Consider the following 25006-nt stretch of genomic DNA (forward strand, 5'->3'; position numbering starts at 1 on the left):
TAGAGACCACAGTAGTGCCTGCCATGGCTGAGGCAGTTCGCTCCACGCGGGAAACCATTCTTATAGAACAAGTTCATTAGGGGCGGTGCCCATTGTGTACACTGGGGGATGAAAGCTGATGGGGTTCCCCCTGCAACTAAAGCAGAGATCTTCGTGTAAAACTGCGTGTTTTGGGAGAGGAAATGCTTACAGAATTCGCTACAGCCTGCCTTGGTTGACGCAGTTCGCTCCACGTGGGAATCCCTGCATAAAGAAGTTCATTCGTGGAAAACCCAAAGTGTACACAGTGGGAGAAATGATGCTTGTGTTCCACCTGCAACTAAAGCAGAACTCTGTGGTAAAACTGCCGTGTTTTGGAAGAGGAAATGCTTACAGTCCTCGCTACAGCCTGCCTTGGTTGAGGCAGTTCGCTCCACGTCGGAAACCCTGCATATCGAAGTTCATTCGTGGAAGAGCCCAAAGAGTACACAGTGGGAGAAAAGCTGCTTGTGTTCCCCCTGCAACTAAAGCAGAGTTCTAGCGTTAAGACTGCGTGGTTTGGGAGAGGATATGCTTACAGTCCTCGCTATAGCCTGCCATGGTTGAGGCAGTTCGCTCCACGTGGGAAACCCTGCATATACAAGTTCATTCGTGAAGAGACCAAAGACTACACAGTGATAGAAATGCTGCTTGTGATCCACCTGCAACTAAAGCAGAGGTCATCGGGTAAAACTGCGTGTTTTGGGAGAGGAAATACTTACAGTCCTTACGAAAGCCTGCCTTCCTTGAGGCAGTTCGCTGCTCGTGGGACAACCTGCATATTGAACATTCATTCGGGGAAGGGCCCTTTGTATAAAGTGTGGGACAAATGCAGCTTGTGTTCCACCTGCAATTAAAGCAGAGTTATTCGGGTAAAGGTGCCGTGTTTTCAGAGAGGAAATTCTTAGAGACCACAGTAGTGCCTGCAATGGCTGAGGCAGTTCACTCCACGCGGGAAACCATTCTTATAGAACAAGTTCATTAGGGGAAGTGCCCATTGTGTACACTGTGGGAGAAAAGATGCTTGTGTTCCCCCTTCAACTACAGCAGAGTTCTTCGGGTAAACCTGCGTGATTTGGTAGAGGATATGCTTACAGTCCTCACTACAGCCTGCCATGGTGGAGGCAGTTCGATCCTCGTGGGAATCCCTGCATAAAGAAGTTCATTCGTGCAAGAGCCCAAAGAGTACACAGTGGGAGAAAAGCTGCTTGTGTTACCCCTGCAACTAAAGCAGAGTTCTACCTTTAAGCCTGCGTGGTTTGGGAGAGGATATGCTTACAGTCCCCGCTACAGCCTGTCATGGTTAAGGCAGTTCGCTCCACGTGGGAAACCCTGCATATACAAGTTCATTTGTGAATAGACCAAAGAGTACACAGTGGGAGAAATGCTGCTTGTGTTCCACCTGCAACTAAAGCAAAGTTCTTCGGGTAAAACTGCGTGTTTTGGGAGAGGAAATGCTTACAGTCCTTACGAGAGCATGCCTTCATTGAGGCAGTTCGTTGCACGTGGGACACCCTGCATATTGAAGATTCATTCGGGGAAGGGCACTTTGTATAAAGAGTGGGACAAATGCAGCTTGTGTTCCACCTGCCACTAAAGCAGAGTTCTTCGGGTAAAAGTGCCGTGTTTTCAGAGAGGAAGTCCTTAGAGACCACAGTAGAGCCTGCCATGGTTGAGGCAGTTCGCTCCACGCGGGAATCCATTCTTATAGAACAAGTTCATTAGGGGAAGTGCCCATTGTGTACACTGGGGGATGAAAGCTGATGGGGTTCCCCGTGCAACTAAAGCAGAGATCTTCGTGTAAAACTGCATGTTTTGGGAGAGGAAATGCTTACAGTATTCGCTACAGCCTGCCTTGGTTGAGGCAGTTCGCTCCACATGGGAATCCCTGCATAAAGAAGTTCATTCGTGGAAGACCCAAAGAGTACACAGTGGGAGAAAAGATGCTTGTGTTCCACCTGCAACTAAAGCAGAATTCTGTGGTAAAACTGCCGTGTTTTGGAAGAGGAAATGCTTACAGTCCTCGCTACAGCCTGCCTTCGTTGAGGCACTTCGCTCCACGTCAGAAACCCTGCATATAGAAGTTCATTCGTGGAAGAGCCCAAAGAGTACACAGTGGAAGAAAAGCTGCTTGTGTTACCCCTGCAACTAAAGCAGAGTTCTACCATTAAAACTGCGTGGTGTGGGAGAGGATATGCTTACAGTCCTCGCTACAGCCTGCCAGGTTAGAAGCAGTTCACTCCACGTGGGAAACCCTGCATATACAAATTCATTTGTGAAGACACCAAAGAGTACACAGTGGGAGAAATGCTGCTTGTGTTCCACCTGCAACTAAAGCAGAGGTCTTTGGGTAAAACTGCGTGTTTTGGGAGATGAAATGCTTACAGTCCTTATGAGAGGCTGCCTTCATTGAGGCAGTTCGCTGCACGTGGGACACCGTGCATATTGAAGATTCATTCGGGGAAGGGCACTTTGTATAAGGTGTGGGACAATTGCAGCTTGTGTTCCACCTGCAACTAAGCAGAGTTCTTCGGGTAAAACTGCCGTGTTTTCAGAGAAGAAATTCTTAGAGACCACAGTAGTGCCTGCCATGGCTGAGGCAGTTCGCTCCACGAGGGAAACAATTCTTATAGAACAAGTTCATTAGGGGAAGTGCCCATTGTGTACACTGTGGGAGAAAAGATGCTTGTGTTCCCCCTGCAACTAAAGCAGAGTTCTTCGGGTAAACCTGCGTGATTTGGTAGAGGATATGCTTACAGTCCTCGCTACAGCCTGCCATTGAGGAGGCAGTTCGCTCCTCGTGGGAATCCCTGCATAAAGAAGTTCATTCGTGTAAGAGCCCAAAGAGTACACAGTGGGAGTAATGCTGCTTGTATTCCACCTGCAACTAAAGCAGAATTCTTTGGTAAAACTGCCGTGTTTTGGAAGAGGAAATGCTTACTGTCCTCGCTACAGCCTGCCTTGGTTGAGGCAGTTCGCTCCACGTAGGAAACCCTGTATATAGAAGTTCATTCGTGGAAGAGCCCAAAGAGTACACAGTGGGAGAAAAGCTGCTTGTGTTCCCCCTGCAACTAAAGCAGAGTTCTACGGTTAAAACTGCGTGGTTTGGGAGAGGATATGCTTACAGTCCTCGCTACAGCCTCCCATGGTTGAGGAAGTTCGCTCCACGTGGGAAACCCTGCATATACAAGTTCATTCGTGAAGAGACCAAAGAGTACACAGTGGGAGAAATGCTGCTTGTGTTCCACCTGCAACTAAAGCAGAGTTCTTTGGGTAAAACTGCGTGTTTTGGGAGAGGAAATGCTTACAGTCCTTACGAGAGCCTGCCTTCATTGAGGCAGTTCGCTGCTCGTGGGACAACCTGAAGATTGAACATTCATTCGGGGAAGGGCCCTTTGTATAAAGTGTGGGACAAATGCAGCTTGTGTTCCACCTGCAACTAAAGCAGAGTTCTTCGGGTAAAAGTGCCGTGTTTTCAGAGAGGAAATTCTTAGAGACCACAGTAGTGCCTGCCATGGCTGAGGCAGTTCGCTCCACGTGGGAAACCATTCTTATAGAACAAGTTCATTAGGGGAAGTGCCCATTGTGTACACTGTGGGAGAAAAGATGCTTGCGTTCCCCCTGCAAATAAGCAGAGTTCTTCGGGTAAACCTGCGTGATTTGGTAGAGGATATGCTTAGAGTCCTCGCTACAGCCTGCCATGGTGGAGGCAGTTCGCTCCTCGTGGGAATCCCTGCGTAAAGAAGTTCATTCGTGGAAGAGCCCAAAGAGTACACAGTGGGAGAAATGATGCTTGTGTTCCACCTGCAACTAAAGCAGAATTCTGTGGTAAAACTGCCGTGTTTTGGAAGAGGAAATGCTTACAGTCCTCGCTACAGCCTTCCTTGGTTGAGGCAGTTCGCTCCACGTCGGAAACCCTGCATATAGAAGTTCATTCGTGGAAGAGCCCAAAGAGTACACAGTGGGAGAAAAGCTGCTTGTGTTCCCCCTGCAACTAAAGCAGAGTTCTAGCGTTAAAACTGCGTGGTTTGGGAGAGGATATGCTTACAGTCCTCGCTACAGCCTGCCATGGTTCAGGCAGGTCGCTCCACGGGGGAAACCCTGCATATACAAGTTCATTCGTGAAGAGACCAAAGAGTACACAGTGGGAGAAATGCTGCTTGTGTTCCACCTGCAACTAAAGCAGAGTTCTTCGGGTAAAACTGCGTGTTTTGGGAGAGGAAGTGCTTACAGTCCTTATGGGAGCCTGCCTTCATTGAGGCAGTTTGCTGCACGTGGGACACCCTGCATATTGAAGATTCATTCGGGGAAGGGCAGTTTGTATAAGGTGTGGGACAATTACAGCTTGTGTTCCACCTGCAACTAAAGCAGAGTTCTTCGGGTAAAAGTGCCGTGTTTTCAGAGAAGAAATTCTTAGAGACCACAGTAGTGCCTGCCATGGCTGAGGCAGTTCACTCCATGCGGGAAAACATTCTTATAGAACAAGTTCATTAGTGGAAGTGCACATTGTGTACACTGTGGGAGAAAAGATGCTTGTGTTCCCCCTGCAACTAAAGAAGAGTTCTCCGGGTAACCCTGCGTGATTTGGTAGAGGATATGCTTACAGTCCTCGCTACAGCCTGCCATGGTGGAGGCAGTTCGCTCCTCGTGGGAATCCCTGCATAAAGAAGTTCATTCGTGTAAGAGCCCAAAGAGTACACAGTGGGAGTAATGCTGCTTGTATTCCACCTGCAACTACAGCAGAATTCTTTGGTAAAACTGCCGTGTTTTGTAAGAGGAAATACTTACAGTCCTCGCTACAGCCTGCCTTGGTTGAGGCAGTTAGCTCCACGTCGGAAATGCGGCATATAGAAGTTCATTCGTGGAAGAGCCCAAAGAGTACACAGTGGGAGAAAAGCTGCTTGTATTCCCCCTGCAACTAAAGAAGAGTTCTACAGTTAAAACTGCGTGGTTTGGGAGAGGATATGCTTACAGTCCTCGCTAAAGCCTGCCATGGTTGAGGCAGTTCGCTCCACGTGGGAAACCCTGCATATACAAGTTCATTCGTGAAGAGACCAAAGAGTACACTGGGACAAATGCAGCTTGTGTTCCACCTGCCACTAAAGCAGAGTTCTTCAGGTAAAAGTGCCGTGTTTTCAGAGAGGAAGTCCTTAGAGACCACAGTAGAGCCTGCCATGGTTGAGGCAGTTCGCTCCACGCGGGAATCCATTCTTATAGAACAAGTTCATTAGGGGAAGTGCCCATTGTGTACACTGGGGGATGAAAGCTGATGGGGTTCCCCCTGCAACTAAAGCAGAGATCTTCGTGTAAAACTGCGTGTTTTGGGAGAGGAAATGCTTACAGTATTCGCTACAGCCTGCCTTGGTTGAGGCAGTTCGCTCCACATGGGAATCCCTGCATAAAGAAGTTCATTCGTGGAAGACCCAAAGAGTACACAGTGGGAGAAATGATGCTTGTGTTCCACCTGCAACTAAAGCAGAATTCTGTGGTAAAACTGCCGTGTTTTGGAAGAGGAAATGCTTACAGTCCTCGCTACAGCCTGCCTTCGTTGAGGCAGTTCGCTCCACGTCAGAAACCCTGCATATAGAAGTTCATTCGTGGAAGAGCCCAAAGAGTACACAGTGGAAGAAAAGCTGCTTGTGTTACCCCTGCAACTAAAGCAGAGTTCTACCATTAAAACTGCGTGGTTTGGGAGAGGATATGCTTACAATCCTCGCTACAGCCTGAAGGGTTAGAAGCTGTTCACTCCACGTGGGAAACCCTGCATATACAAATTCATTTGTGAAGACACCAAAGAGTACACAGTGGGAGAAATGCTGCTTGTGTTCCACCTGCAACTAAAGCAGAGATCTTTGGGTAAAACTGCGTGTTTTGGGAGAGGAAATGCTTACAGTCCTTATGAGAGGCTGCCTTCATTGAGGCAGTTCGCTGCACGTGGGACACCGTGCATATTGAAGATTCATTCGGGGAAGGGCAATTTGTATAAGGTGTGGGACAATTGCAGCTTGTGTTCCACCTGCAACTAAGCAGAGTTCTTCGGGTAAAACTGCCGTGTTTTCAGAGAAGAAATTCTTAGAGACCACAGTAGTGCCTGCAATGGCTGAGGCAGTTCACTCCACGCGGGAAACCATTCTTATAGAACAAGTTCATTAGGGGAAGTGCCCATTGTGTACACTGTGGGAGAAAAGATGCTTGTGTTCCCCCTTCAACTACAGCAGAGTTCTTCGGGTAAACCTGCGTGATTTGGTAGAGGATATGCTTACAGTCCTCACTACAGCCTGCCATGGTGGAGGCAGTTCGATCCTCGTGGGAATCCCTGCATAAAGAAGTTCATTCGTGCAAGAGCCAAAGAGTACACAGTGGGAGAAAAGCTGCTTGTGTTACCCCTGCAACTATAGCAGAGTTCTACCTTTAAGCCTGCGTGGTTTGGGAGAGGATATGCTTACAGTCCTCGCTACAGCCTGTCATGGTTAAGGCAGTTCGCTCCACGTGGGAAACCCTGCATATACAAGTTCATTTGTGAATAGACCAAAGAGTACACAGTGGGAGAAATGCTGCTTGTGTTCCACCTGCAACTAAAGCAAAGTTCTTCGGGTAAAACTGCGTGTTTTGGGAGAGGAAATGCTTACAGTCCTTACGAGAGCATGCCTTCATTGAGGCAGTTCGTTGCACGTGGGACACCCTGCATATTGAAGATTCATTCGGGGAAGGGCACTTTGTATAAAGAGTGGGACAAATGCAGCTTGTGTTCCACCTGCCACTAAAGCAGAGTTCTTCAGGTAAAAGTGCCGTGTTTTCAGAGAGGAAGTCCTTAGAGACCACAGTAGAGCCTGCCATGGTTGAGGCAGTTCGCTCCACGCGGGAATCCATTCTTATAGAACAAGTTCATTAGGGGAAGTGCCCATTGTGTACACTGGGGGATGAAAGCTGATGGGGTTCCCCCTGCAACTAAAGCAGAGATCTTCGTGTAAAACTGCGTGTTTTGGGAGAGGAAATGCTTACAGTATTCGCTACAGCCTGCCTTGGTTGAGGCAGTTCGCTCCACATGGGAATCCCTGCATAAAGAAGTTCATTCGTGGAAGACCCAAAGAGTACACAGTGGGAGAAATGATGCTTGTGTTCCACCTGCAACTAAAGCAGAATTCTGTGGTAAAACTGCCGTGTTTTGGAAGAGGAAATGCTTACAGTCCTCGCTACAGCCTGCCTTCGTTGAGGCAGTTCGCTCCACGTCAGAAACCCTGCATATAGAAGTTCATTCGTGGAAGAGCCCAAAGAGTACACAGTGGAAGAAAAGCTGCTTGTGTTACCCCTGCAACTAAAGCAGAGTTCTACCATTAAAACTGCGTGGTTTGGGAGAGGATATGCTTACAGTCCTCGCTACAGCCTGCCAGGTTAGAAGCAGTTCACTCCACGTGGGAAACCCTGCATATACAAATTCATTTGTGAAGACACCAAAGAGTACACAGTGGGAGAAATGCTGCTTGTGTTCCACCTGCAACTAAAGCAGAGGTCTTTGGGTAAAACTGCGTGTTTTGGGAGAGGAAATGCTTACAGTCCTTATGAGAGGCTGCCTTCATTGAGGCAGTTCGCTGCACGTGGGACACCGTGCATATTGAAGATTCATTCGGGGAAGGGCACTTTGTATAAGGTGTGGGACAATTGCAGCTTGTGTTCCACCTGCAACTAAGCAGAGTTCTTCGGGTAAAACTGCCGTGTTTTCAGAGAAGAAATTCTTAGAGACCACAGTAGTGCCTGCCATGGCTGAGGCAGTTCGCTCCACGAGGGAAACAATTCTTATAGAACAAGTTCATTAGGGGAAGTGCCCATTGTGTACACTGTGGGAGAAAAGATGCTTGTGTTCCCCCTGCAACTAAAGCAGAGTTCTTCGGGTAAACCTGCGTGATTTGGTAGAGGATATGCTTACAGTCCTCGCTACAGCCTGCCATGGAGGAGGCAGTTCGCTCCTCGTGGGAATCCCTGCATAAAGAAGTTCATTCGTGTAAGAGCCCAAAGAGTACACAGTGGGAGTAATGCTGCTTGTATTCCACCTGCAACTAAAGCAGAATTCTTTGGTAAAACTGCCGTGTTTTGGAAGAGGAAATGCTTACTGTCCTCGCTACAGCCTGCCTTGGTTGAGGCAGTTCGCTCCACGTAGGAAACCCTGTATATAGAAGTTCATTCGTGGAAGAGCCCAAAGAGTACACAGTGGGAGAAAAGCTGCTTGTGTTCCCCCTGCAACTAAAGCAGAGTTCTACGGTTAAAACTGCGTGGTTTGGGAGAGGATATGCTTACAGTCCTCGCTACAGCCTCCCATGGTTGAGGAAGTTCGCTCCACGTGGGAAACCCTGCATATACAAGTTCATTCGTGAAGAGACCAAAGAGTACACAGTGGGAGAAATGCTGCTTGTGTTCCACCTGCAACGAAAGCAGAGTTCTTTGGGTAAAACTGCGTGTTTTGGGAGAGGAAATGCTTACAGTCCTTACGAGAGCCTGCCTTCATTGAGGCAGTTCGCTGCTCGTGGGACAACCTGAAGATTGAACATTCATTCGGGGAAGGGCCCTTTGTATAAAGTGTGGGACAAATGCAGCTTGTGTTCCACCTGCAACTAAAGCAGAGTTCTTCGGGTAAAAGTGCCGTGTTTTCAGAGAGGAAATTCTTAGAGACCACAGTAGTGCCTGCCATGGCTGAGGCAGTTCGCTCCACGTGGGAAACCATTCTTATAGAACAAGTTCATTAGGGGAAGTGCCCATTGTGTACACTGTGGGAGAAAAGATGCTTGTGTTCCCCCTGCAAATAAGCAGAGTTCTTCGGGTAAACCTGCGTGATTTGGTAGAGGATATGCTTACAGTCCTCGCTACAGCCTGCCATGGTGGAGGCAGTTCGCTCCTCGTGGGAATCCCTGCATAAAGAAGTTCATTCGTGGAAGAGCCCAAAGAGTACACAGTGGGAGAAATGATGCTTGTGTTCCACCTGCAACTACAGCAGAATTCTGTGGTAAAACTGCCGTGTTTTGGAAGAGGAAATGCTTACAGTCCTCGCTACAGCCTTCCTTGGTTGAGGCAGTTCGCTCCACGTCGGAAACCCTGCATATAGAAGTTCATTCGTGGAAGAGCCCAAAGAGTACACAGTGGGAGAAAAGCTGCTTGTGTTCCCCCTGCAACTAAAGCAGAGTTCTAGCGTTAAAACTGCGTGGTTTGGGAGAGGATATGCTTACAGTCCTCGCTACAGCCTGCCATGGTTCAGGCAGGTCGCTCCACGGGGGAAACCCTGCATATACAAGTTCATTCGTGAAGAGACCAAAGAGTACACAGTGGGAGAAATGCTGCTTGTGTTCCACCTGCAACTAAAGCAGAGTTCTTCGGGTAAAACTGCGTGTTTTGGGAGAGGAAGTGCTTACAGTCCTTACGGGAGCCTGCCTTCATTGAGGCAGTTCGCTGCACGTGGGACACCCTGCATATTGAAGATTCATTCGGGGAAGGGCAGTTTGTATAAGGTGTGGGACAATTGCAGCTTGTGTTCCACCTGCAACTAAAGCAGAGTTCTTCGGGTAAAAGTGCCGTGTTTTCAGAGAAGAAATTCTTAGAGACCACAGTAGTGCCTGCCATGGCTGAGGCAGTTCACTCCATGCGGGAAAACATTCTTATAGAACAAGTTCATTAGTGGAAGTGCACATTGTGTACACTGTGGGAGAAAAGATGCTTGTGTTCCCCCTGCAACTAAAGCAGAGTTCTTCGGGTAACCCTGCGTGATTTGGTAGAGGATATGCTTACAGTCCTCGCTACAGCCTGCCATGGTGTAGGCAGTTCGCTCCTCGTGGGAATCCCTGCATAAAGAAGTTCATTCGTGTAAGAGCCCAAAGAGTACACAGTGGGAGTAATGCTGCTTGTATTCCACCTGCAACTACAGCAGAATTCTTTGGTAAAACTGCCGTGTTTTGTAAGAGGAAATACTTACAGTCCTCGCTACAGCCTGCCTTGGTTGAGGCAGTTAGCTCCACGTCGGAAATGCGGCATATAGAAGTTCATTCGTGGAAGAGCCCAAAGAGTACACAGTGGGAGAAAAGCTGCTTGTGTTCCCCCTGCAACTAAAGAAGAGTTCTACAGTTAAAACTGCGTGGTTTGGGAGAGGATATGCTTACAGTCCTCGCTAAAGCCTGCCATGGTTGAGGCAGTTTGCTCCACGTGGGAAACCCTGCATATACAAGTTCATTCGTGAAGAGACCAAAGAGTACACTGGGAGAAATGCTGCTTGTGTTCCACCTGCAACTAAAGCAGAGTTCTTTGGGTAAAACTGCGTGTTTTGGGAGAGGAAATGCTTACAGTCCTTACGAGAGCCTGCCTTCATTGAGGCAGTTCGCTGCTCGTGGGAAAACCTGCATATTGAACATTCATTCGGGGAAGGGCCCTTTGTATAAAGTGTGGGACAAATGCAGCTTGTGTTCCACCTGCAACTAAAACAGAGTTCTTCGGGTAAAAGTGCCGTGTTTTCAGAGAGGAAATTCTTAGAGACCACAGTAGTGCCTGCCATGGCTGAGGCAGTTCGCTCCATGCGGGAAACCATTCTTATAGAACAAGTTCATTAGGGGAAGTGCCCATTGTGTACACTGTGGGAGAAAAGATGCTTGTGTTCCCCCTGCAACTAAAGCAGAATTCTTTGGGTAAACCTGCATGATTTGGTAGAAGATATGCTTACAGTCCTCGCTACAGTCTGCCATGGTGGAGGCAGTTCGCTCCTCGTGGGAATCCCTGCATAAAGAAGTTCATTCGTGTAAGAGCCCAAAGAGTACACAGTGGGAGTAATGCTGCTTGTATTCCACCTGTAACTAAAGCAGAATTCTTTGGTAAAACTGCCGTGTTTTGTAAGAGGAAATGCTTACAGTCCTCGCTAAAGCCTGCCTTGGTTGAGGCAGTTCGCTCCACGTCGGAAACCCTGCATATAGAAGTTCATTCGTGGAAGAGCCCAAAGAGTACACAGTGGGAGAAAAGCTGCTTGTGTTCCCCCTGCAACTAAAGCAGAGTTCTACGGTTAAAACTGCGTGGTTTGGGAGAGGATATACTTACAGTCGTCGCTACAGCCTGCCATGGTGGAGGCAGTTCGCTCCACGTGGGAAACCCTGCATATACAAGTTCATTCGTGAAGAGACCAAAGAGTACACAGTGGGAGAAATGCTGCTTGTGTTCCACCTGCAACTAAAGCAGAGTTCTTCGGGTAAAACTGCGGGTTTTTGGAGAGGAAATGCTTACAGTCCTTACGAGAGACTGCCTTCATTGAGGCAGTTCGCTGCTCGTGGGACAACCTGCAGACTGAACATTCATTCTGGGAAGGGCCCTTTGTATAAAGGGTGGGACAAATGCAGCTTGTGTTCCACCTGCAACTAAAGCAGAGTTCTTCGGGTAAAAGTGCCGTGTTTTCAGAGAGGAAATTCTTAGAGACCACAGTAGTGCCTGCCATGGCTGAGGCAGTTCGCTCCACGCGGGAAACCATTCTTATAGAACAAGTTCATTAGGGGCGGTGCCCATTGTGTACACTGGGGGATGAAAGCTGATGGGGTTCCCCCTGCAACTAAAGCAGAGATCTTCGTGTAAAACTGCGTGTTTTGGGAGAGGAAATGCTTACAGAATTCGCTACAGCCTGCCTTGGTTGACGCAGTTCGCTCCACGTGGGAATCCCTGCATAAAGAAGTTCATTCGTGGAAAACCCAAAGTGTACACAGTGGGAGAAATGATGCTTGTGTTCCACCTGCAACTAAAGCAGAACTCTGTGGTAAAACTGCCGTGTTTTGGAAGAGGAAATGCTTACAGTCCTCGCTACAGCCTGCCTTGGTTGAGGCAGTTCGCTCCACGTCGGAAACCCTGCATATAGAAGTTCATTCGTGGAAGAGCCCAAAGAGTACACAGTGGGAGAAAAGCTGCTTGTGTTCCCCCTGCAACTAAAGCAGAGTTCTAGCGTTAAGACTGCGTGGTTTGGGAGAGGATATGCTTACAGTCCTCGCTAAAGCCTGCCATGGTTTAGGCAGTTCGCTCCACGTGGGAAACCCTGCATATACAAGTTCATTCGTGAAGAGACCAAAGACTACACAGTGGTAGAAATGCTGCTTGTGTTCCACCTGCAACTAAAGCAGAGGTCATCGGGTAAAACTGCGTGTTTTGGGAGAGGAAATACTTACAGTCCTTATGAAAGCCTGCCTTCCTTGAGGCAGTTCGCTGCTCGTGGGACAACCTGCATATTGAACATTCATTCGGGGAAGGGCCCTTTGTATAAAGTGTGGGACAAATGCAGCTTGTGTTCCACCTGCAACTAAAACAGAGTTCTTCGGGTAAAAGTGCCGTGTTTTCAGAGAGGAAATTCTTAGAGACCACAGTAGTGCCTGCCATGGCTGAGGCAGTTCGCTCCATGCGGGAAACCATTCTTATAGAACAAGTTCATTAGGGGAAGTGCCCATTGTGTACACTGTGGGAGAAAAGATGCTTGTGTTCCCCCTGCAACTAAAGCAGAGTTCTTTGGGTAAACCTGCATGATTTGGTAGAAGATATGCTTACAGTCCTCGCTACAGTCTGCCATGGTGGAGGCAGTTCGCTCCTCGTGGGAATCCCTGCATAAAGAAGTTCATTCGTGTAAGAGCCCAAAGAGTACACAGTGGGAGTAATGCTGCTTGTATTCCACCTGTAACTAAAGCAGAATTCTTTGGTAAAACTGCCGTGTTTTGTAAGAGGAAATGCTTACAGTCCTCGCTAAAGCCTGCCTTGGTTGAGGCAGTTCGCTCCACGTCGGATCCCTGCATATAGAAGTTCATTCGTGGAAGAGCCCAAAGAGTACACAGTGGGAGAAAAGCTGCTTGTGTTCCCCCTGCAACTAAAGCAGAGTTCTACGGTTAAAACTGCGTGGTTTGGGAGAGGATATACTTACAGTCGTCGCTACAGCCTGCCATGGTGGAGGCAGTTCGCTCCACGTGGGAAACCCTGCATATACAAGTTCATTCGTGAAGAGACCAAAGAGTACACAGTGGGAGAAATGCTGCTTGTGTTCCACCTGCAACTAAAGCAGAGTTCTTCGGGTAAAACTGCGGGTTTTTGGAGAGGAAATGCTTACAGTCCTTACGAGAGACTGCCTTCATTGAGGCAGTTCGCTGCTCGTGGGACAACCTGCAGACTGAACATTCATTCTGGGAAGGGCCCTTTGTATAAAGGGTGGGACAAATGCAGCTTGTGTTCCACCTGCAACTAAAGCAGAGTTCTTCGGGTAAAAGTGCCGTGTTTTCAGAGAGGAAATTCTTAGAGACCACAGTAGTGCCTGCCATGGCTGAGGCAGTTCGCTCCACGCGGGAAACCATTCTTATAGAACAAGTTCATTAGGGGCGGTGCCCATTGTGTACACTGGGGGATGAAAGCTGATGGGGTTCCCCCTGCAACTAAAGCAGAGATCTTCGTGTAAAACTGCGTGTTTTGGGAGAGGAAATGCTTACAGAATTCGCTACAGCCTGCCTTGGTTGACGCAGTTCGCTCCACGTGGGAATCCCTGCATAAAGAAGTTCATTCGTGGAAAACCCAAAGTGTACACAGTGGGAGAAATGATGCTTGTGTTCCACCTGCAACTAAAGCAGAACTCTGTGGTAAAACTGCCGTGTTTTGGAAGAGGAAATGCTTACAGTCCTCGCTACAGCCTGCCTTGGTTGAGGCAGTTCGCTCCACGTCGGAAACCCTGCATATAGAAGTTCATTCGTGGAAGAGCCCAAAGAGTACACAGTGGGAGAAAAGCTGCTTGTGTTCCCCCTGCAACTAAAGCAGAGTTCTAGCGTTAAGACTGCGTGGTTTGGGAGAGGATATGCTTACAGTCCTCGCTATAGCCTGCCATGGTTGAGGCAGTTCGCTCCACGTGGGAAACCCTGCATATACAAGTTCATTCGTGAAGAGACCAAAGACTACACAGTGATAGAAATGCTGCTTGTGTTCCACCTGCAACTAAAGCAGAGGTCATCGGGTAAAACTGCGTGTTTTGGGAGAGGAAATACTTACAGTCCTTACGAAAGCCTGCCTTCCTTGAGGCAGTTCGCTGCTCGTGGGACAACCTGCATATTGAACATTCATTCGGGGAAGGGCCCTTTGTATAAAGTGTGGGACAAATGCAGCTTGTGTTCCACCTGCAATTAAAGCAGAGTTCTTCGGGTAAAGGTGCCGTGTTTTCAGAGAGGAAATTCTTAGAGACCACAGTAGTGCCTGCCATGGCTGAGGCAGTTCACTCCACGCGGGAAACCATTCTTATAGAACAAGTTCATTAGGGGAAGTGCCCATTGTGTACACTGTGGGAGAAAAGATGCTTGTGTTCCCCCTTCAACTACAGCAGAGTTCTTCGGGTAAACCTGCGTGATTTGGTAGAGGATATGCTTACAGTCCTCACTACAGCCTGCCATGGTGGAGGCAGTTCGATCCTCGTGGGAATCCCTGCATAAAGAAGTTCATTCGTGCAAGAGCCCAAAGAGTACACAGTGGGAGAAAAGCTGCTTGTGTTACCCCTGCAACTAAAGCAGAGTTCTACCTTTAAGCCTGCGTGGTTTGGGAGAGGATATGCTTACAGTCCTCGCTACAGCCTGTCATGGTTAAGGCAGTTCGCTCCACGTGGGAAACCCTGCATATACAAGTTCATTTGTGAATAGACCAAAGAGTACACAGTGGGAGAAATGCTGCTTGTGTTCCACCTGCAACTAAAGCAAAGTTCTTCGGGTAAAACTGCGTGTTTTGGGAGAGGAAATGCTTACAGTCCTTACGAGAGCATGCCTTCATTGAGGCAGTTCGTTGCACGTGGGACACCCTGCATATTGAAGATTCATTCGGGGAAGGGCACTTTGTATAAAGAGTGGGACAAATGCAGCTTGTGTTCCACCTGCCACTAAAGCAGAGTTCTTCGGGTAAAAGTGCCGTGTTTTCAGAGAGGAAGTCCTTAGAGACCACAGTAGAGCCTGCCATGGTTGAGGCAGTTCGCTCCACGCGGGAATCCATTCTTATAGAACAAGTTCATTAGGGGAAGTGCCCATTGTGTACACTGGGGGATGAAAGCTGATGGGGTTCCCCCTGCAACTAAAGCAGAGATCTTCGTGTAAAACTGCGTGTTTTGGGAGAGGAAATGCTTACAGTATTCGCTACAGCCTGCCTTGGTTGAGGCAGTTCGCTCCACATGGGAATCCCTGCATAAAGAAGTTCATTCGTGGAAGACCCAAAGAGTACACAGTGGGAGAAATGATGCTTGTGTTCCACCTGCAACTAAAGCAGAATTCTGTGGTAAAACTGCCGTGTTTTGGAAGAGGAAATGCTTACAGTCCTCGCTACAGCCTGCCTTCGTTGAGGCAGTTCGCTCCACGTCGGAAACCCTGCATATAGAAGTTCATTCGTGGAAGAGCCCAAAGAGTACACAGTGGGAGAAAAGCTGCTTGTGTTCCCCCTGCAACTAAAGCAGAGTTCTAGCGTTAAAACTGCGTGGTTTGGGAGAGGATATGCTTACAGTCCTCGCTACAGCCTGCCATGGTTCAGGCAGGTCGCTCCACGGGGGAAACCCTGCATATACAAGTTCATTCGTGAAGAGACCAAAGAGTACACAGTGGGAGAAATGCTGCTTGTGTTCCACCTGCAACTAAAGCAGAGTTCTTCGGGTAAAACTGCGTGTTTTGGGAGAGGAAGTGCTTACAGTCCTTACGGGAGCCTGCCTTCATTGAGGCAGTTCGCTGCACGTGGGACACCCTGCATATTGAAGATTCATTCGGGGAAGGGCAGTTTGTATAAGGTGTGGGACAATTGCAGCTTGTGTTCCACCTGCAACTAAAGCAGAGTTCTTCGGGTAAAAGTGCCGTGTTTTCAGAGAAGAAATTCTTAGAGACCACAGTAGTGCCTGCCATGGCTGAGGCAGTTCACTCCATGCGGGAAAACATTCTTATAGAACAAGTTCATTAGTGGAAGTGCACATTGTGTACACTGTGGGAGAAAAGATGCTTGTGTTCCCCCTGCAACTAAAGCAGAGTTCTTCGGGTAACCCTGCGTGATTTGGTAGAGGATATGCTTACAGTCCTCGCTACAGCCTGCCATGGTGTAGGCAGTTCGCTCCTCGTGGGAATCCCTGCATAAAGAAGTTCATTCGTGTTAGAGCCCAAAGAGTACACAGTGGGAGTAATGCTGCTTGTATTCCACCTGCAACTACAGCAGAATTCTTTGGTAAAACTGCCGTGTTTTGTAAGAGGAAATACTTACAGTCCTCGCTACAGCCTGCCTTGGTTGAGGCAGTTAGCTCCACGTCGGAAATGCGGCATATAGAAGTTCATTCGTGGAAGAGCCCAAAGAGTACACAGTGGGAGAAAAGCTGCTTGTGTTCCCCCTGCAACTAAAGAAGAGTTCTACAGTTAAAACTGCGTGGTTTGGGAGAGGATATGCTTACAGTCCTCGCTAAAGCCTGCCATGGTTGAGGCAGTTCGCTCCACGTGGGAAACCCTGCATATACAAGTTCATTCGTGAAGAGACCAAAGAGTACACTGGGAGAAATGCTGCTTGTGTTCCACCTGCAACTAAAGCAGAGTTCTTTGGGTAAAACTGCGTGTTTTGGGAGAGGAAATGCTTACAGTCCTTACGAGAGCCTGCCTTCATTGAGGCAGTTCGCTGCTCGTGGGAAAACCTGCATATTGAACATTCATTCGGGGAAGGGCCCTTTGTATAAAGTGTGGGACAAATGCAGCTTGTGTTCCACCTGCAACTAAAACAGAGTTCTTCGGGTAAAAGTGCCGTGTTTTCAGAGAGGAAATTCTTAGAGACCACAGTAGTGCCTGCCATGGCTGAGGCAGTTCGCTCCATGCGGGAAACCATTCTTATAGAACAAGTTCATTAGGGGAAGTGCCCATTGTGTACACTGTGGGAGAAAAGATGCTTGTGTTCCCCCTGCAACTAAAGCAGAATTCTTTGTGTAAACCTGCATGATTTGGTAGAAGATATGCTTACAGTCCTCGCTACAGTCTGCCATGGTGGAGGCAGTTCGCTCCTCGTGGGAATCCCTGCATAAAGAAGTTCATTCGTGTAAGAGCCCAAAGAGTACACAGTGGGAGTAATGCTGCTTGTATTCCACCTGTAACTAAAGCAGAATTCTTTGGTAAAACTGCCGTGTTTTGTAAGAGGAAATGCTTACAGTCCTCGCTAAAGCCTGCCTTGGTTGAGGCAGTTCGCTCCACGTCGGAAACCCTGCATATAGAAGTTCATTCGTGGAAGAGCCCAAAGAGTACACAGTGGGAGAAAAGCTGCCTTTGTTCCCCCTGCAACTAAAGCAGAGTTCTACGGTTAAAACTGCGTGGTTTGGGAGAGGATATACTTACAGTCGTCGCTACAGCCTGCCATGGTGGAGGCAGTTCGCTCCACGTGGGAAACCCTGCATATACAAGTTCATTCGTGAAGAGACCAAAGAGTACACAGTGGGAGAAATGCTGCTTGTGTTCCATCTGCAACTAAAGCAGAGTTCTTCGGGTAAAACTGCGGGTATTTGGAGAGGAAATGCTTACAGTCCTTACGAGAGACTGCCTTCATTGAGGCAGTTCGCTGCTCGTGGGACAACCTGCAGACTGAACATTCATTCTGGGAAGGGCCCTTTGTATAAAGGGTGGGACAAATGCAGCTTGTGTTCCACCTGCAACTAAAGCAGAGTTCTTCGGGTAAAAGTGCCGTGTTTTCAGAGAGGAAATTCTTAGAGACCACAGTAGTGCCTGCCATGGCTGAGGCAGTTCGCTCCACGCGGGAAACCATTCTTATAGAACAAGTTCATTAGGGGCGGTGCCCATTGTGTACACTGGGGGATGAAAGCTGATGGGGTTCCCCCTGCAACTAAAGCAGAGATCTTCGTGTAAAACTGCGTGTTTTGGGAGAGGAAATGCTTACAGAATTCGCTACAGCCTGCCTTGGTTGACGCAGTTCGCTCCACGTGGGAATCCCTGCATAAAGAAGTTCATTCGTGGAAAACCCAAAGTGTACACAGTGGGAGAAATGATGCTTGTGTTCCACCTGCAACTAAAGCAGAACTCTGTGGTAAAACTGCCGTGTTTTGGAAGAGGAAATGCTTACAGTCCTCGCTACAGCCTGCCTTGGTTGAGGCAGTTCGCTCCACGTCGGAAACCCTGCATATAGAAGTTCATTCGTGGAAGAGCCCAAAGAGTACACAGTGGGAGAAAAGCTGCTTGTGTTCCCCCTGCAACTAAAGCAGAGTTCTAGCGTTAAGACTGCGTGGTTTGGGAGAGGATATGCTTACAGTCCTCGCTATAGCCTGCCATGGTTGAGGCAGTTCGCTCCACGTGGGAAACCCTGCATATACAAGTTCATTCGTGAAGAGACCAAAGACTACACAGTGATAGAAATGCTGCTTGTGTTCCACCTGCAACTAAAGCAGAGGTCATCGGGTAAAACTGCGTGTTTTGGGAGAGGAAATACTTACAGTCCTTACGAAAGCCTGCCTTCCTTGAGGCAGTTCGCTGCTCGTGGGACAACCTGCATATTGAACATTCATTCGGGGAAGGGCCCTTTGTATAAAGTGTGGGACAAATGCAGCTTGTGTTCCACCTGCAATTAAAGCAGAGTTCTTCGGGTAAAGGTGCCGTGTTTTCAGAGAGGAAATTCTTAGAGACCACAGTAGTGCCTGCCATGGCTGAGGCAGTTCACTCCACGCGGGAAACCATTCTTATAGAACAAGTTCATTAGGGGAAGTGCCCATTGTGTACACTGTGGGAGAAAAGATGCTTGTGTTCCCCCTTCAACTACAGCAGAGTTCTTCGGGTAAACCTGCGTGATTTGGTAGAGGATATGCTTACAGTCCTCACTACAGCCTGCCATGGTGGAGGCAGTTCGATCCTCGTGGGAATCCCTGCATAAAGAAGTTCATTCGTGCAAGAGCCCAAAGAGTACACAGTGGGAGAAAAGCTGCTTGTGTTACCCCTGCAACTAAAGCAGAGTTCTACCTTTAAGCCTGCGTGGTTTGGGAGAGGATATGCTTACAGTCCTCGCTACAGCCTGTCATGGTTAAGGCAGTTCGCTCCACGTGGGAAACCCTGCATATACAAGTTCATTTGTGAATAGACCAAAGAGTACACAGTGGGAGAAATGCTGCTTGTGTTCCACCTGCAACTAAAGCAAAGTTCTTCGGGTAAAACTGCGTGTTTTGGGAGAGGAAATGCTTACAGTCCTTACGAGAGCATGCCTTCATTGAGGCAGTTCGTTGCACGTGGGACACCCTGCATATTGAAGATTCATTCGGGGAAGGGCACTTTGTATAAAGAGTGGGACAAATGCAGCTTGTGTTCCACCTGCCACTAAAGCAGAGTTCTTCGGGTAAAAGTGCCGTGTTTTCAGAGAGGAAGTCCTTAGAGACCACAGTAGAGCCTGCCATGGTTGAGGCAGTTCGCTCCACGCGGGAATCCATTCTTATAGAACAAGTTCATTAGGGGAAGTGCCCATTGTGTACACTGGGGGATGAAAGCTGATGGGGTTCCCCCTGCAACTAAAGCAGAGATCTTCGTGTAAAACTGCGTGTTTTGGGAGAGGAAATGCTTACAGTATTCGCTACAGCCTGCCTTGGTTGAGGCAGTTCGCTCCACATGGGAATCCCTGCATAAAGAAGTTCATTCGTGGAAGACCCAAAGAGTACACAGTGGGAGAAATGATGCTTGTGTTCCACCTGCAACTAAAGCAGAATTCTGTGGTAAAACTGCCGTGTTTTGGAAGAGGAAATGCTTACAGTCCTCGCTACAGCCTGCCTTCGTTGAGGCAGTTCGCTCCACGTCGGAAACCCTGCATATAGAAGTTCATTCGTGGAAGAGCCCAAAGAGTACACAGTGGGAGAAAAGCTGCTTGTGTTCCCCCTGCAACTAAAGCAGAGTTCTAGCGTTAAAACTGCGTGGTTTGGGAGAGGATATGCTTACAGTCCTCGCTACAGCCTGCCATGGTTCAGGCAGGTCGCTCCACGGGGGAAACCCTGCATATACAAGTTCATTCGTGAAGAGACCAAAGAGTACACAGTGGGAGAAATGCTGCTTGTGTTCCACCTGCAACTAAAGCAGAGTTCTTCGGGTAAAACTGCGTGTTTTGGGAGAGGAAGTGCTTACAGTCCTTACGGGAGCCTGCCTTCATTGAGGCAGTTCGCTGCACGTGGGACACCCTGCATATTGAAGATTCATTCGGGGAAGGGCAGTTTGTATAAGGTGTGGGACAATTGCAGCTTGTGTTCCACCTGCAACTAAAGCAGAGTTCTTCGGGTAAAAGTGCCGTGTTTTCAGAGAAGAAATTCTTAGAGACCACAGTAGTGCCTGCCATGGCTGAGGCAGTTCACTCCATGCGGGAAAACATTCTTATAGAACAAGTTCATTAGTGGAAGTGCACATTGTGTACACTGTGGGAGAAAAGATGCTTGTGTTCCCCCTGCAACTAAAGCAGAGTTCTTCGGGTAACCCTGCGTGATTTGGTAGAGGATATGCTTACAGTCCTCGCTACAGCCTGCCATGGTGTAGGCAGTTCGCTCCTCGTGGGAATCCCTGCATAAAGAAGTTCATTCGTGTTAGAGCCCAAAGAGTACACAGTGGGAGTAATGCTGCTTGTATTCCACCTGCAACTACAGCAGAATTCTTTGGTAAAACTGCCGTGTTTTGTAAGAGGAAATACTTACAGTCCTCGCTACAGCCTGCCTTGGTTGAGGCAGTTAGCTCCACGTCGGAAATGCGGCATATAGAAGTTCATTCGTGGAAGAGCCCAAAGAGTACACAGTGGGAGAAAAGCTGCTTGTGTTCCCCCTGCAACTAAAGAAGAGTTCTACAGTTAAAACTGCGTGGTTTGGGAGAGGATATGCTTACAGTCCTCGCTAAAGCCTGCCATGGTTGAGGCAGTTCGCTCCACGTGGGAAACCCTGCATATACAAGTTCATTCGTGAAGAGACCAAAGAGTACACTGGGAGAAATGCTGCTTGTGTTCCACCTGCAACTAAAGCAGAGTTCTTTGGGTAAAACTGCGTGTTTTGGGAGAGGAAATGCTTACAGTCCTTACGAGAGCCTGCCTTCATTGAGGCAGTTCGCTGCTCGTGGGAAAACCTGCATATTGAACATTCATTCGGGGAAGGGCCCTTTGTATAAAGTGTGGGACAAATGCAGCTTGTGTTCCACCTGCAACTAAAACAGAGTTCTTCGGGTAAAAGTGCCGTGTTTTCAGAGAGGAAATTCTTAGAGACCACAGTAGTGCCTGCCATGGCTGAGGCAGTTCGCTCCATGCGGGAAACCATTCTTATAGAACAAGTTCATTAGGGGAAGTGCCCATTGTGTACACTGTGGGAGAAAAGATGCTTGTGTTCCCCCTGCAACTAAAGCAGAATTCTTTGTGTAAACCTGCATGATTTGGTAGAAGATATGCTTACAGTCCTCGCTACAGTCTGCCATGGTGGAGGCAGTTCGCTCCTCGTGGGAATCCCTGCATAAAGAAGTTCATTCGTGTAAGAGCCCAAAGAGTACACAGTGGGAGTAATGCTGCTTGTATTCCACCTGTAACTAAAGCAGAATTCTTTGGTAAAACTGCCGTGTTTTGTAAGAGGAAATGCTTACAGTCCTCGCTAAAGCCTGCCTTGGTTGAGGCAGTTCGCTCCACGTCGGAAACCCTGCATATAGAAGTTCATTCGTGGAAGAGCCCAAAGAGTACACAGTGGGAGAAAAGCTGCCTTTGTTCCCCCTGCAACTAAAGCAGAGTTCTACGGTTAAAACTGCGTGGTTTGGGAGAGGATATACTTACAGTCGTCGCTACAGCCTGCCATGGTGGAGGCAGTTCGCTCCACGTGGGAAACCCTGCATATACAAGTTCATTCGTGAAGAGACCAAAGAGTACACAGTGGGAGAAATGCTGCTTGTGTTCCATCTGCAACTAAAGCAGAGTTCTTCGGGTAAAACTGCGGGTATTTGGAGAGGAAATGCTTACAGTCCTTACGAGAGACTGCCTTCATTGAGGCAGTTCGCTGCTCGTGGGACAACCTGCAGACTGAACATTCATTCTGGGAAGGGCCCTTTGTATAAAGGGTGGGACAAATGCAGCTTGTGTTCCACCTGCAACTAAAGCAGAGTTCTTCGGGTAAAAGTGCCGTGTTTTCAGAGAGGAAATTCTTAGAGACCACAGTAGTGCCTGCCATGGCTGAGGCAGTTCGCTCCATGCGGGAAACCATTCTTATAGAACAAGTTCATTAGGGGAAGTGCCCATTGTGTACACTGTGGGAGAAAAGATGCTTGTGTTCCCCCTGCAACTAAAGCAGAATTCTTTGTGTAAACCTGCATGATTTGGTAGAAGATATGCTTACAGTCCTCGCTACAGTCTGCCATGGTGGAGGCAGTTCGCTCCTCGTGGGAATCCCTGCATAAAGAAGTTCATTCGTGTAAGAGCCCAAAGAGTACACAGTGGGAGTAATGCTGCTTGTATTCCACCTGTAACTAAAGCAGAATTCTTTGGTAAAACTGCCGTGTTTTGTAAGAGGAAATGCTTACAGTCCTCGCTAAAGCCTGCCTTGGTTGAGGCAGTTCGCTCCACGTCGGAAACCCTGCATATAGAAGTTCATTCGTGGAAGAGCCCAAAGAGTACACAGTGGGAGAAAAGCTGCCTTTGTTCCCCCTGCAACTAAAGCAGAGTTCTACGGTTAAAACTGCGTGGTTTGGGAGAGGATATACTTACAGTCGTCGCTACAGCCTGCCATGGTGGAGGCAGTTCGCTCCACGTGGGAAACCCTGCATATACAAGTTCATTCGTGAAGAGACCAAAGAGTACACAGTGGGAGAAATGCTGCTTGTGTTCCATCTGCAACTAAAGCAGAGTTCTTCGGGTAAAACTGCGGGTATTTGGAGAGGAAATGCTTACAGTCCTTACGAGAGACTGCCTTCATTGAGGCAGTTCGCTGCTCGTGGGACAACCTGCAGACTGAACATTCATTCTGGGAAGGGCCCTTTGTATAAAGGGTGGGACAAATGCAGCTTGTGTTCCACCTGCAACTAAAGCAGAGTTCTTCGGGTAAAAGTGCCGTGTTTTCAGAGAGGAAATTCTTAGAGACCACAGTAGTGCCTGCCATGGCTGAGGCAGTTCGCTCCACGCGGGAAACCATTCTTATAGAACAAGTTCATTAGGGGCGGTGCCCATTGTGTACACTGGGGGATGAAAGCTGATGGGGTTCCCCCTGCAACTAAAGCAGAGATCTTCGTGTAAAACTGCGTGTTTTGGGAGAGGAAATGCTTACAGAATTCGCTACAGCCTGCCTTGGTTGACGCAGTTCGCTCCACGTGGGAATCCCTGCATAAAGAAGTTCATTCGTGGAAAACCCAAAGTGTACACAGTGGGAGAAATGATGCTTGTGTTCCACCTGCAACTAAAGCAGAACTCTGTGGTAAAACTGCCGTGTTTTGGAAGAGGAAATGCTTACAGTCCTCGCTACAGCCTGCCTTGGTTGAGGCAGTTCGCTCCACGTCGGAAACCCTGCATATAGAAGTTCATTCGTGGAAGAGCCCAAAGAGTACACAGTGGGAGAAAAGCTGCTTGTGTTCCCCCTGCAACTAAAGCAGAGTTCTAGCATTAAGACTGAGTGGTTTGGGAGAGGATATGCTTACAGTCCTCGCTAAAGCCTGCCATGGTTTAGGCAGTTCGCTCCACGTGGGAAACCCTGCATATACAAGTTCATTCGTGAAGAGACCAAAGACTACACAGTGGTAGAAATGCTGCTTGTGTTCCACCTGCAACTAAAGCAGAGGTCATCGGGTAAAACTGCGTGTTTTGGGAGAGGAAATACTTACAGTCCTTATGAAAGCCTGCCTTCCTTGAGGCAGTTCGCTGCTCGTGGGACAACCTGCATATTGAACATTCATTCGGGGAAGGGCCCTTTGTATAAAGTGTGGGACAAATGCAGCTTGTGTTCCACCTGCAACTAAAACAGAGTTCTTCGGGTAAAAGTGCCGTGTTTTCAGAGAGGAAATTCTTAGAGACCACAGTAGTGCCTGCCATGGCTGAGGCAGTTCGCTCCATGCGGGAAACCATTCTTATAGAACAAGTTCATTAGGGGAAGTGCCCATTGTGTACACTGTGGGAGAAAAGATGCTTGTGTTCCCCCTGCAACTAAAGCAGAGTTCTTTGGGTAAACCTGCATGATTTGGTAGAAGATATGCTTACAGTCCTCGCTACAGTCTGCCATGGTGGAGGCAGTTCGCTCCTCGTGGGAATCCCTGCATAAAGAAGTTCATTCGTGTAAGAGCCCAAAGAGTACACAGTGGGAGTAATGCTGCTTGTATTCCACCTGTAACTAAAGCAGAATTCTTTGGTAAAACTGCCGTGTTTTGTAAGAGGAAATGCTTACAGTCCTCGCTAAAGCCTGCCTTGGTTGAGGCAGTTCGCTCCACGTCGGATCCCTGCATATAGAAGTTCATTCGTGGAAGAGCCCAAAGAGTACACAGTGGGAGAAAAGCTGCTTGTGTTCCCCCTGCAACTAAAGCAGAGTTCTACGGTTAAAACTGCGTGGTTTGGGAGAGGATATACTTACAGTCGTCGCTACAGCCTGCCATGGTGGAGGCAGTTCGCTCCACGTGGGAAACCCTGCATATACAAGTTCATTCGTGAAGAGACCAAAGAGTACACAGTGGGAGAAATGCTGCTTGTGTTCCACCTGCAACTAAAGCAGAGTTCTTCGGGTAAAACTGCGGGTTTTTGGAGAGGAAATGCTTACAGTCCTTACGAGAGACTGCCTTCATTGAGGCAGTTCGCTGCTCGTGGGACAACCTGCAGACTGAACATTCATTCTGGGAAGGGCCCTTTGTATAAAGGGTGGGACAAATGCAGCTTGTGTTCCACCTGCAACTAAAGCAGAGTTCTTCGGGTAAAAGTGCCGTGTTTTCAGAGAGGAAATTCTTAGAGACCACAGTAGTGCCTGCCATGGCTGAGGCAGTTCGCTCCACGCGGGAAACCATTCTTATAGAACAAGTTCATTAGG

Source organism: Mesoplodon densirostris, chromosome 6, assembly GCF_025265405.1.
Source record: "Mesoplodon densirostris isolate mMesDen1 chromosome 6, mMesDen1 primary haplotype, whole genome shotgun sequence".
In the NCBI taxonomy this organism is placed as follows: Eukaryota; Metazoa; Chordata; class Mammalia; order Artiodactyla; family Ziphiidae; genus Mesoplodon; species Mesoplodon densirostris.